Source organism: Culex pipiens, chromosome 2 (assembly GCF_016801865.2).
Source record: "Culex pipiens pallens isolate TS chromosome 2, TS_CPP_V2, whole genome shotgun sequence".
NCBI lineage: Eukaryota > Metazoa > Arthropoda > Insecta > Diptera > Culicidae > Culex > Culex pipiens.
Genome location: NC_068938.1, coordinates 151,183,881 through 151,194,468, shown reverse-complemented (window position 1 = coordinate 151,194,468; position 10,588 = coordinate 151,183,881). Strand labels below are relative to the sequence as shown.

Here is a 10,588-nt window from a genome sequence, read left to right as displayed (position 1 = left end):
CTGGGTGTTTTTAAAATAATTTGCAGCCTGAAACGGTGATGAGATAGAAATTTGGTGTCAAAGAACATTTATGTAAAATTAGACTCCCGATTTGATGGCGTACTCAGAATTTCGAAAAAAAAAACGACGTAAACTCTGCCATTTTCCGTTACTCGACTGTAAAAAATTGGAATATGTCATTTTAAGGGAAATTTAATGTACTTTTCGAATCAACATTGGCCCAGAGGGGTCATTTTTTCATTTAGATCAAAATTTGTCATTTTAAAATTTCGTGTTTTTTCTAACTTTGCAGGGTTAATTTTCAGTGTGTAATAATGTTGTACAAAGTTGTAGAGCAGACAATTACAAAAATTTCTCTTTGTTTCATTCACTTTTTTAGTGTTTTTCTTTCTCAATGGAAAATACGTTATTTTCGGAATTCTGAGTACGCCATCAAATCGGGCGTCTAATTTTACATAAAAATCCATTTAACACTAAATTTACATCTCATCACCGTTTCAGGCTGCAAATTATTAAAAAACACCTCTTTTTTCGCATGTTGAAGGGGTCGTACCACCCCTACGTCACGAGATATCAAAAAACGGACCTCGGATTCGTGATCAAGGACAAAAGTTACCCCTAAGGATAAAGTTTCACGCAAATCGAAGAGGGGTCGGGGCAACTGCTGAGTGAGTTGGCGGAGAATTACCCAGATAATCAACAAATTATCTTGAAATTTTTGATATGTTTTTGCTGTTTACAAAAAAGTTATCAAATACTAAGCATGCATCTTACAACAAATTCCAACGAAAATGTTGGTTAAATATTACCTCTTTTTTGAGTAATTCTACCTAAAATTATAGTTAAATTAATTAAATTCGATAGAAACAAATGACAATTCAACCAGTTCTTGATGTTATATTACCCTTTTTTGACACAAAATCTGTTACAATTCCCATGATTTATTTTCCTCTGTGTTGGCGTAATTGCGTAATAGCAAAATAGCGTTCAATGATTTACTCCCAAAAATTGTAAAATTCTTGACTAAAGCTAAATTAGGAAAAAAAAAAATCTATTTATTGAAGAAACATTTCAAAACCTTCTGGTTTTAAACGATTGCCCGCAACGACTGACTGACAGTTTCCACTCTGATAATGGTCAATCGTCATAACTCAAAAGCTGTTCAATTTGCGGAATTGACGCTCGAAACCAACTCCACGAAGCCAGACACGCTCCCGCTTTGAACGGTTGTTACGGTTTTGCGCGAGATAAAACTGTCGGATTAAGGACCTGTCCGTCTGCTGAGGTCTGGCAGAGTGGCCAGCTGCTGGCCCCGATCTGATCGACATTTGCTGAGTTGAGCTTGATGGAAGCGTGAAGGACGATTCAACCCAATTGGACGGTGGTGCTGCTGTAGAGAAGGGATTCTTATCGCGAAGTGGCCATTTGCACTACTCTCCAGGGTTGGCGCCAAGAAAGCTCTAGCTCATGGGGGTGAGGTTGCACAAAAAAAATGAGATTGAACTATACTGGTAAGTGGCGTACTTTCCACTTTGCAAATAGCATTTCAATGGAATTGTTGCAAGAAAAGAGTGCGGTGATGAGGAGGAGGGGAGAGGTAAAACCAATTCGCTAATCGGAAATTTATTGAGCAGCTTAAATTATATATTAGATCGCGATTAGGACATGCACTTTGTCACCCATTTACATTAATGGTGAAATCGTTTTCGAGGAGAAAAATGGCACCGGAGCTTTTATCGAGATTGAGACACATGGGAGTGGGGACAATGTTTTATAAGAAGCTTTGGTAAACCATTTTAGAGATGTGGATGATTTCTAAATTGTGTTAAGTTGCATTCTCATTACGAGAAATATGATTGTACAATTTTGATTACTGAGCAAAAGTTTAAGTTATTTCAAGATTAAATTCTAGTTTTTTGCACTGAAAAATTGGCCAGAACTTTGAACAGAAACATTGGTATTTTCTTTAAAAAAATATTTTTGTTAGAGTTAGAGATTTCATTTTGCTGAAACCGACAACTGAAATTAATTCATAGTTATCGTAAACGCTTAAATTATTTTAGTTTTGTTATGCTTTCTTCGTGATGTAGAAATTTGCAACATTAAAATTAATTTTAATGCTGTTGCAAATATTCCATCAAAATGGGCTAAAAAATCAATGGTTAAATTTTTTTTTTTAAACTTAACATTTTTAATGATATTTCTTATTCAGCTAGAAACAATTTATGAATATTTTCCTACATTAATAATCATTTTTAGCATGTTATGATTTGTTTGAAAATAATTTGAATTTGAGTAAACATTCAACATACACAATTAGATTTTTTTAACCGAATTCGGTAGTTGAAAAAACGGATGAATTTAGATCGGTAAAATTTTATCGAATTTCGCTTGTACGATGAACAATAATTAACTGCATTAACGAATTTCGGTAAGTTTTTACCGAATTCGGTAATTTTTAGTTTACTGAACTGTTCAGCAGTTCAAAATGCGGTAACTTTACCAAATTTGGTATACAAATCTAAGTGTGCAATCTTTTGTTTATTCTTTTTGTTTGGATATTTTGAAAGCCATTTGAAATTTTGTAAAAAATTAAATTTATTTCTTTTGTTATAAGTTTTTTGACAAACCCCTTGATTATAATTTTTAAAATTCTGCATAGCAAACCCTCTACTTCCCAATTTTATTTTTCGATTTTTTTTATTTTTTCTCGTGTTGAGGAGATCATTTTGAACAATTTTTGTTCTACGAAAAACTTTACTTCTCTAATCTTATGTTTTTGTATTTCTTGTTTTATTTCTAGTATTTTAATTTGCATTTGTCTTGTTTAGTTTATGTTTGTTTTTGGTAGTATTTGGCCTATTCTACCACCTCCTATCATTACATTTTGCCTATCTAATTTTTCATGTTTTTACATTCACTTTTTCATTTTTTTTCACATTTTCTGCTATTAAATGGCACCATTATCAATTAAATTGTAAAAAAGGGCATTGTCTGGGACACTAGAATAATTACTGCAAACTACTTTTACTTAAAATATAGGAAATGTTAGTAAAAAAACAAAGCCAAACTCGACCCCTTGAAAAATTACATTTTTTGAAACATTGGAAAAGTCGTATAAAACGAGTCTGGAGTTTTTTTTTCGCAGGTCCAATAAACCAAATTTTCAGTTTTTGCTTTTTTGGGTGTTTTTTAATACCCCTGACTTAAGGCGGTTTCAAAAACACTCAAAAAGCAAAAACTGGAAATTTGGTTTATTGGACCTTTTCAAAAAAAAAAAACTAAAGAAGTAAACATCCAACCCATTGATTCTCTAAAATTATAAGATTTATTCTGTCCAGTGCTTTTAAAGATCAAAAATTGGTTGAAAAATGAATTTTTGGCGATTTTTTAAACCGAAGCTCGTCTAAAGGCGGGGTTAGGTTGTAGAGGGTTAAATTTAATTCTAAAAGTATGTTGTTATGTTTTATAAAAAAAAATCTATTATTTTCAATTAAAAAAAATACATACATTAACGAAAGGTAAATATTTGGAGATGTTTATTGAAGATGCCTTTAAGGAATTGTTAACCAAATATAATTAAACAAAATATTTAATTTTTCATGCAAATCTTTGTTTGTCTCACAATGAGTAGATCGTAGGTATTTGTTTTGTTTTATAAAATTATAAATGAATTTCCATCAAAAAATTATACTTAAGGTTGTTGCAAATATTTTTCAAAGTCATGGGCCAAAAACACATTCTTTTCAAAAAACTTGAAAATTTCGATAAAAATAGGAGTCTAATCAACTGAAATCAATATCGAATGCCCAATTCTGCATTGTTATCCATATTTAGATTGTTTGAGTTCGTTTAACAATATTTTGAACTTTTATGGAAGGGTAATCTACATCACCGCATTTTTTTTTCTAGCAAAAATAAAATATTCATCAATACTTCGATAATTTAGAAACTTATGAAGGCAAAACAACTGGACAGATGCACAGAAATTTGGATGTAAATTTGGAATGTTGAATATTACCTCTTTTATGATGTAATTTTACCTCAATTCAGACTGAAAAAGTGACATTACACCAGAAAAGTGGTAAAATTACACATTTCCATAGGTAAAATAACACCTTTTTTCTGACCTAAAAGATGTACCCCTTCCCAGATGTAATATTACCATGACTTTTTGCCTTCCTCACCTCACTGAGGCAAGGCTATAAAATCACTCAAAAATTGAACTTTTTAAATAAGCCTCCCAGATATACCTTTACGTATACATATCGACTCAGAATCAAATTCTGAGCAAATGTCTGTGCGTGTGGATGGACGTAGAATTTTTTTTCTCACTCACTTTTCTCGGAACTGGCTCGACCGATTTTGTCCGGATCTATGTTTTTGGATTTGCCTTCAGGTTCTTTAAGTCTTTTTTAAATTTCATCCGGCTTGGTGCAGTACTTTAAAAGATATGTTCGAAAAACTGTTTTGGTTGATACTAAAAAGGGTCATTATTTACATAATTTGAAAGCTCCGGCGGATAGCTGTCGGAACTTTACGCTCAGTGCACGCACACAAACACTGCAGTGCTTTCAAATGGTTCATTAAATTTATCATACCTAGATGGCAGCACTCAGATGTATAGTGTCTTTACTAAGTAAGCGTTAGCCAAAGCTTTCGTAGTGTGTGGTTGCAAGGCTTTTAGGAGGAAGGCAGCAACCACCTTCCGGTGGATTAAGTAACGTTTTTTCTGTGTGTGTAATGCATTTTGAAACTCTTTTTTCATTCAAATGTTGAAACCGTGGCCTGTAATTTCAAATATTTATTTTTTTTTTATTTTTTTATTTTATTTGTAAAATTTGAAACACTTGTTACAAATTTCAAGAAAGATTGTCAATTGGGCATTTAAAATCTAGTTTGCTACATAGAAAAATATCATGGTAAAATTTCATCTAAAAAGGAGTACATCTTTTATGTCAGAAAAAATGTGTTATTTTACCTCTGAAAATGTGTAATTTTATCGCTATTCTGGTGCAATGTCGCTTTTTCAGTCTAAATTGAGGTACAACTACATCATTAAAGAGGTAATATTCAACCTTTTAAAATTACACCTTCCAAATTTACACAATTTTTTGCAGTGTATTGATTAGGCTGGTTTTAATTTTATTCCAAGTTTTTGTAACGGTACTTTCCGTACTTTTTTGTCATTTAAATTGTTTAGTGATTTTTTATAAACAATTTTCTGAATATCAAGATTTTTTTTTCATTTATAACCTGAATAAGCAGATTTTTTTAGATGCATAACGTCATGATTCAAAATCCGGACACTTTGTACCATATTATTTTTGTTATAGCTTGCAAAAATCATGCAATAAGTTGGAAATGCAGAAATATCATCAGGATTTAGTATAAACAGGAAGTTTTAAGAGAATGCATGCAAAATATGTCTTTTCTAACAATTTTTCATCAGAAAAAAAATTAAAATGACTTGTTGTGCTTCGAATCCCGGACTTTGTTAAATGCTATTCCGGACACTTTTGCTTCGAATTCGGGACACTCGATTTAGCTAACGAATCGCACAAATTTGGACTGAAATGTTAGTGAATGGCATTCTTTAGGTCTCAAATAAGCTGTTAACATCAAAACAATCGATAATTTATATAAGAAATGGCTAGGATTTAAGAAAATCAAAAACATAAATTTCTGCTTTGCCTTCCCGGCGCTTCGGCTATGAAATATTTCCGTTGAAATGTTTCGCATTTTTGGTAAACTTGTAATTTTATTTTATTTAATTGTTTTGGCATTAACTACAGCGTTCAAACAAATTTTAAATGAAAGTTGATGTTAGAATTCATCAAATAACACAGTTTTAACATTCATAATGCGAACTTATATCCAAATAATTGATAAAACAAGTTGAAGTTTCCGGGTTTCGAAGCGTCCGGGAAATCGAATCATGACGTTATTAGATTCTGCAATTCTGGAGTTTTTATTGAAAAGGTCCAATAAACCAAATTTTAAGTTTTTGCTTTATGGGTGTTTTTGAAACCGCCTTGAGTCAGGGGTGTTTAAAATCACCCAAAAAGCAAAAACTGAAAATTTGGTTTATTGGACCTTTTCAAAAAAAACTCCAGAATTGTAAAATAAGTCATTAGCATCCATAATTTATGATTCTTTTAAATGCATTTTGAAAAAGATGTTCAAAATTGGCCTAATTGCCATTTAAATGAAATAAAAAAAAATCTTAGAGGTTAATGTTAATTTTAGACTTTCAACTTTTGCTGAGCTGTCTAATCCCAGTCTAGTCGTTCCGCATGCAGCACACCATGCCTTCACTGTGTCTGAGAAATGCTTCAACAGTTTTTCCCCAGCCATTTGAATGTATTCCGACCTCTTCCTCTCACACACAAATCAATTTTAATATCAAATTCATTTCCAGTCCACAACACATGCTCACCAATGCAACAGCGTAAAAACAACAAAACTTCCACTTAATAATTTGCTACGCGATGAAAAACGTAAACAAACCACTTTATCACGCACACATTTGTACCACTTGATGAACTCCAAGTTCACCAGTGGTCACAAATACCACCATAAAGTAATAATAAAACAAGCGATCAAAACAAAACAGAGAAAAATAATCACTTCACCACCACACCAAACAGCCGGGCAGCAGCAAAAAAGTTACAGAATGTGTCAGAAGTGGGGTTCGAACCCACGCTCCCTTACGGGAACCAGAGCTTAAATCTGGCGCCTTAGACCGCTCGGCCATTCTGACCAGGTGCCGTTTCTGGTGACGGAGGGTGGTCCGGTGGTTTCGGGGGGGCTCATTTCCGGTGGAAAATTCTCCCCTTTTGAGGGGGAGTTTGGGGTTGTTTTGTTGCAGCGGCACTTTGGTTGAAGAGTTGAATGGTTAAACTTTTGGCATGTAACGCACTCAACTGCGAATTTATTCTAATCAAATTCAGCCCAACAACAAACGATGCAGTGTTCAAAGTCTTGTTACTATTCAAATCACTGCTTTCAAGCGGAGACAAACAATTCCAATCGACCAAGAAGCACGCACAAATGAGAAAAGTTTGACGCGTTTGCACCCATCATCGTCAACAAGTTTCCCGAGGCCGGAAGTCATACCCGACTTGCGACATGATCCGCCGAGAGTCATGTACCATGTTCCGGAAGTAGTTTGCATTCCGGCTTGGGTTGGATCGACTTTGGCGCCATGCTCCATTTGAGCGCTGTAATGGGTGGGAGGGGGGACCGCACAGCTCATTAAAGTTTGACTTATTTGGAGTTGGTTGTGCTCTCCGTTACTGCAGTATGGTTGGATTACAGATGCAAATATTTGCACAAAACTATTGGCATTGGAATCACGTAGTTATGTGAGAAGTGACGTGAAGAAGTAGAATTATGACAGTGACTTATTGAATTATTGTATAAAAAATTTAAATTCACTCATGGAAAGATTTATGAGATTTTTGCCTTCCTCACCTCAATGAGGAAAGGCTATAAAATCACTCGAAAAAAGAACTTCTTAATTCTACCTCGTAGACCCACCTTCACGTATATCTATCGACTCAGAATCAAATTATGAGCAAATGTCTGTGCGTGTGTCTGGATGTGAGTCCGTGCACCGAAAAAATATGCACACGATTATCTCCGGACTGGCTGGACCGATTTGGACCGTTTTGATCTCATTCGATTCGTCTTGGGGTCCCACAAGACCCTAGTTAATATTATGAAGTACAGAAAAGTACTTCAAAAGTTATGCTAAAAAAACGATTTTAGCTAAACTTCAGAAGATTGTAAAAAGGGTGGTTTTTGTAAGAAAACCTGTCATGCTATATATTGTTAGAAAGGTATTTGAGAGACCTTTCCAACGCCCTCAAAAGATTGAAGATCTGACAACCCCATCAAAAGTTATGAGCACTTAAGTGTTATTTATACGCTTTTTTTGGCCGGATCTCAAATATCTTGATGAAAAAGGTGTCCGGATCTATCATTCGACCCATCGTTGGATAGTTAACCAAAAGTCCTTTCCAACGAGCCAAATTGGTACAACACATGATTTAAGTGTTCATTCAACATTTTTCTGTAATCTGAACGTTTTTAGTTATTTTCTTGAACTCTTTGCAATCCCAATTTGCCTCTTTATGAGTTGAATCGAAAAAAATAACAAAAAAAATAATTCATATTTAGGCAGTTGTTGAAATCAATATTATAAACACGCAAAAAAGAGAGGAATTTGAGCAACAAATTTAAAATGTGTTACAGAAATTACATTTAAACCTAACTTCAAACTATTTCGTATTTGCAAATCTTCACTTTTACGACCCAAACCCTGCTCCTTGCTGCTGCTGCTGATTACAACGATGATCGTTACAACCGTGTTTCCCACCAACTGAAAACAAAACTGCTGAAACATCCATTCATTTTTATTATTTCCAATTTTATTGCATCTCAACGACATTTTCTCGGCACAATCTTTCCTCTCCCTTAGTCTTTGCTGAATTGCATCCTTTTTGATTGTCGCAGTCGTCGCATTTTGTCGATGTGGGATGTAAGCAAATTGGCATCAAGTTGGAAGGAAAAAAAAAGGGAAATTTTCACCCTCCAGCGCATCCTTCCACACACACACACAAACAACACATTTCACATCGATGTTATTCTTACAACTCGCACAAAGTAGCGAGAAAAATACAAGCATAATAAAGTCGTTTGCGTGGCATGTTTTGTGTAACAAGATCTCGCCGATGTGATTATGGCTGTCACTTAAGCCCTGGGCGTTACTAGCGGAAGGGGGTGAGGGAGGTCTTTGGATTTGCAACCGCCCTCCTCACATTCGTCAGTGGTGGCAAATTGAAAATAAACCTTACTTAATCCACCTTAAAGGTGGTTGGTGCCTTCCTCACGTTCATGTTGTATTTACAAATTAATTTAAGAGTTTTTTTTATTTTTTTATTTAGCTTTTTTTCATTTAATTTTTTTTATAATTATTGTTTTTTGCCAAAACAGCAATTTTCATTTCGTTTTTAATCAACTCTCCAAAATAAAGGAGAAAGGGGGCTGTAATTGAATTTATAATTGCTGATATGCCAACATAAGGTGCACGATGGAATTGCATGCTGTCCCCTAGTTCTAGTAAACAATGTCTCATGAGTTGTATATTTCAGTAAAAAGTTCGTGTTAATCATTGTGGAGACAAAATGCTGTATTCAGCAACATAATTAATACAGACTTTTTCCAGAAGACGCGCAGACACTGCAACCGTGCGATATGCATGCTGCGCGAATCTCGCGCGTAGCCAAAAAGACCCGGCTTTTGAGGTTAAGCAAAAATCACCCTTTTCAGTAGCTACAAAAAAAAATTTCATGACAAAACTTTAAAAGTAGGGGAACGGCATCTAATTCCAGCGTGCCTCTAATGATGGCAGGTCAGAACTTTGACATACAATTAAAGCTAATTAAAAGCGTTTTCAACTGAAATCGAGTGATAAATAGCTCAATGAGAAGTGAGCAAGCAAGTTTCTATCAAAAGTTTTGCAAAATTAATTGTTTAAATAGTGAAAATCAGTAAATTGGATGGAGTTAGGAGCGAGTGCTTAACCTGCCAAACATACGAGAATTTCCCCTACTTCACTAAACAGAATAAAATTTAATAGGGTCTTAGGGGACCCCAAAAGGAACAGAACAAGGCGGATCCGGCCAAAATTGGTTCAGCCAGTTCTGAGATAATCTTGTGGAAAAAAAATCATGTCTACACACATCCCCACAGACATTTGTTCAGAATTTGATTCTGAGTGATTTTATAGCCTTGCCTAAGTGAGGTTTGGAAGGCACAACACTCGATTGTCAAAGAGTACGTAATGCAACTCCGTTTTGATAACACAACTTTTCGTAATCTCTAGTGGCCATTTGGCCTTTTCATCATCACCAAAAATAACAGAGCTTGAAAGTTCATTGTAGCAATCAAACGAGCTCATTGTTTCACCGATAAATTCTATTCACAGGTGTTTGTGGAATTTCAAAAACATTGTATGCAATTCGTTGCAAAAATCGATTTTATCAGCACTGTACGAGAGCGAGCTGAAAAAATCTTTGTTTTATAAATCTTATTAGAATAACATTATTAAATTTTATCATGATTTGGCTGGGTAACAAGAAAACATACCCTGCAATACACCTTAATTTAATTCTTAACCAAAACCGTGAAAACCTCGTTCATAGTCGTCATTCTCCATAAAAAAGCAGTGGCAATCTGATCGTTAGACAAATGGCCAATGGAAATTTAGTTAGAGGACGTTTGTCACATGTGAATGCCCGACTACTATATACATTTTCTATTGAAAATTCGACAACTGCAACTTGGCGAACTAAATCTTTATGTTTTTCTGAGAGAAAATTTGGCACAAGCTTATGAATGCCTTTGGATATTTTACTGAATAGATTTGTTTTGAAAAGAATTTAAAAATAATAATCTGCGGCTCTAATCTAGTCCGTCACATATGTAAAAAAACGAATCACCGCCAGAGGTGAAATAGAGCCTTTCTTACAAAATGATGAAACTACGACAAATATATTGGTGCAATTAATTTTTCAGAAAA

General features: G+C 34.4%; 1 protein-coding gene and 1 non-coding gene across 2 annotated transcripts in view; one reads left to right on the top strand and one right to left on the bottom strand.

The window, feature by feature from the left end:
* Window positions 1-10,588, top strand: part of LOC120427538 (matrix metalloproteinase-2) — a 574,651-nt gene that overhangs the window by 71,264 nt on the left and 492,799 nt on the right. The gene's annotated exons all lie outside the window — the stretch shown is intronic.
* Window positions 6,680-6,763, bottom strand: Trnal-uaa (transfer RNA leucine (anticodon UAA)). Its single transcript has one exon. It is a non-coding gene; the product is annotated as a tRNA-Leu (tRNA).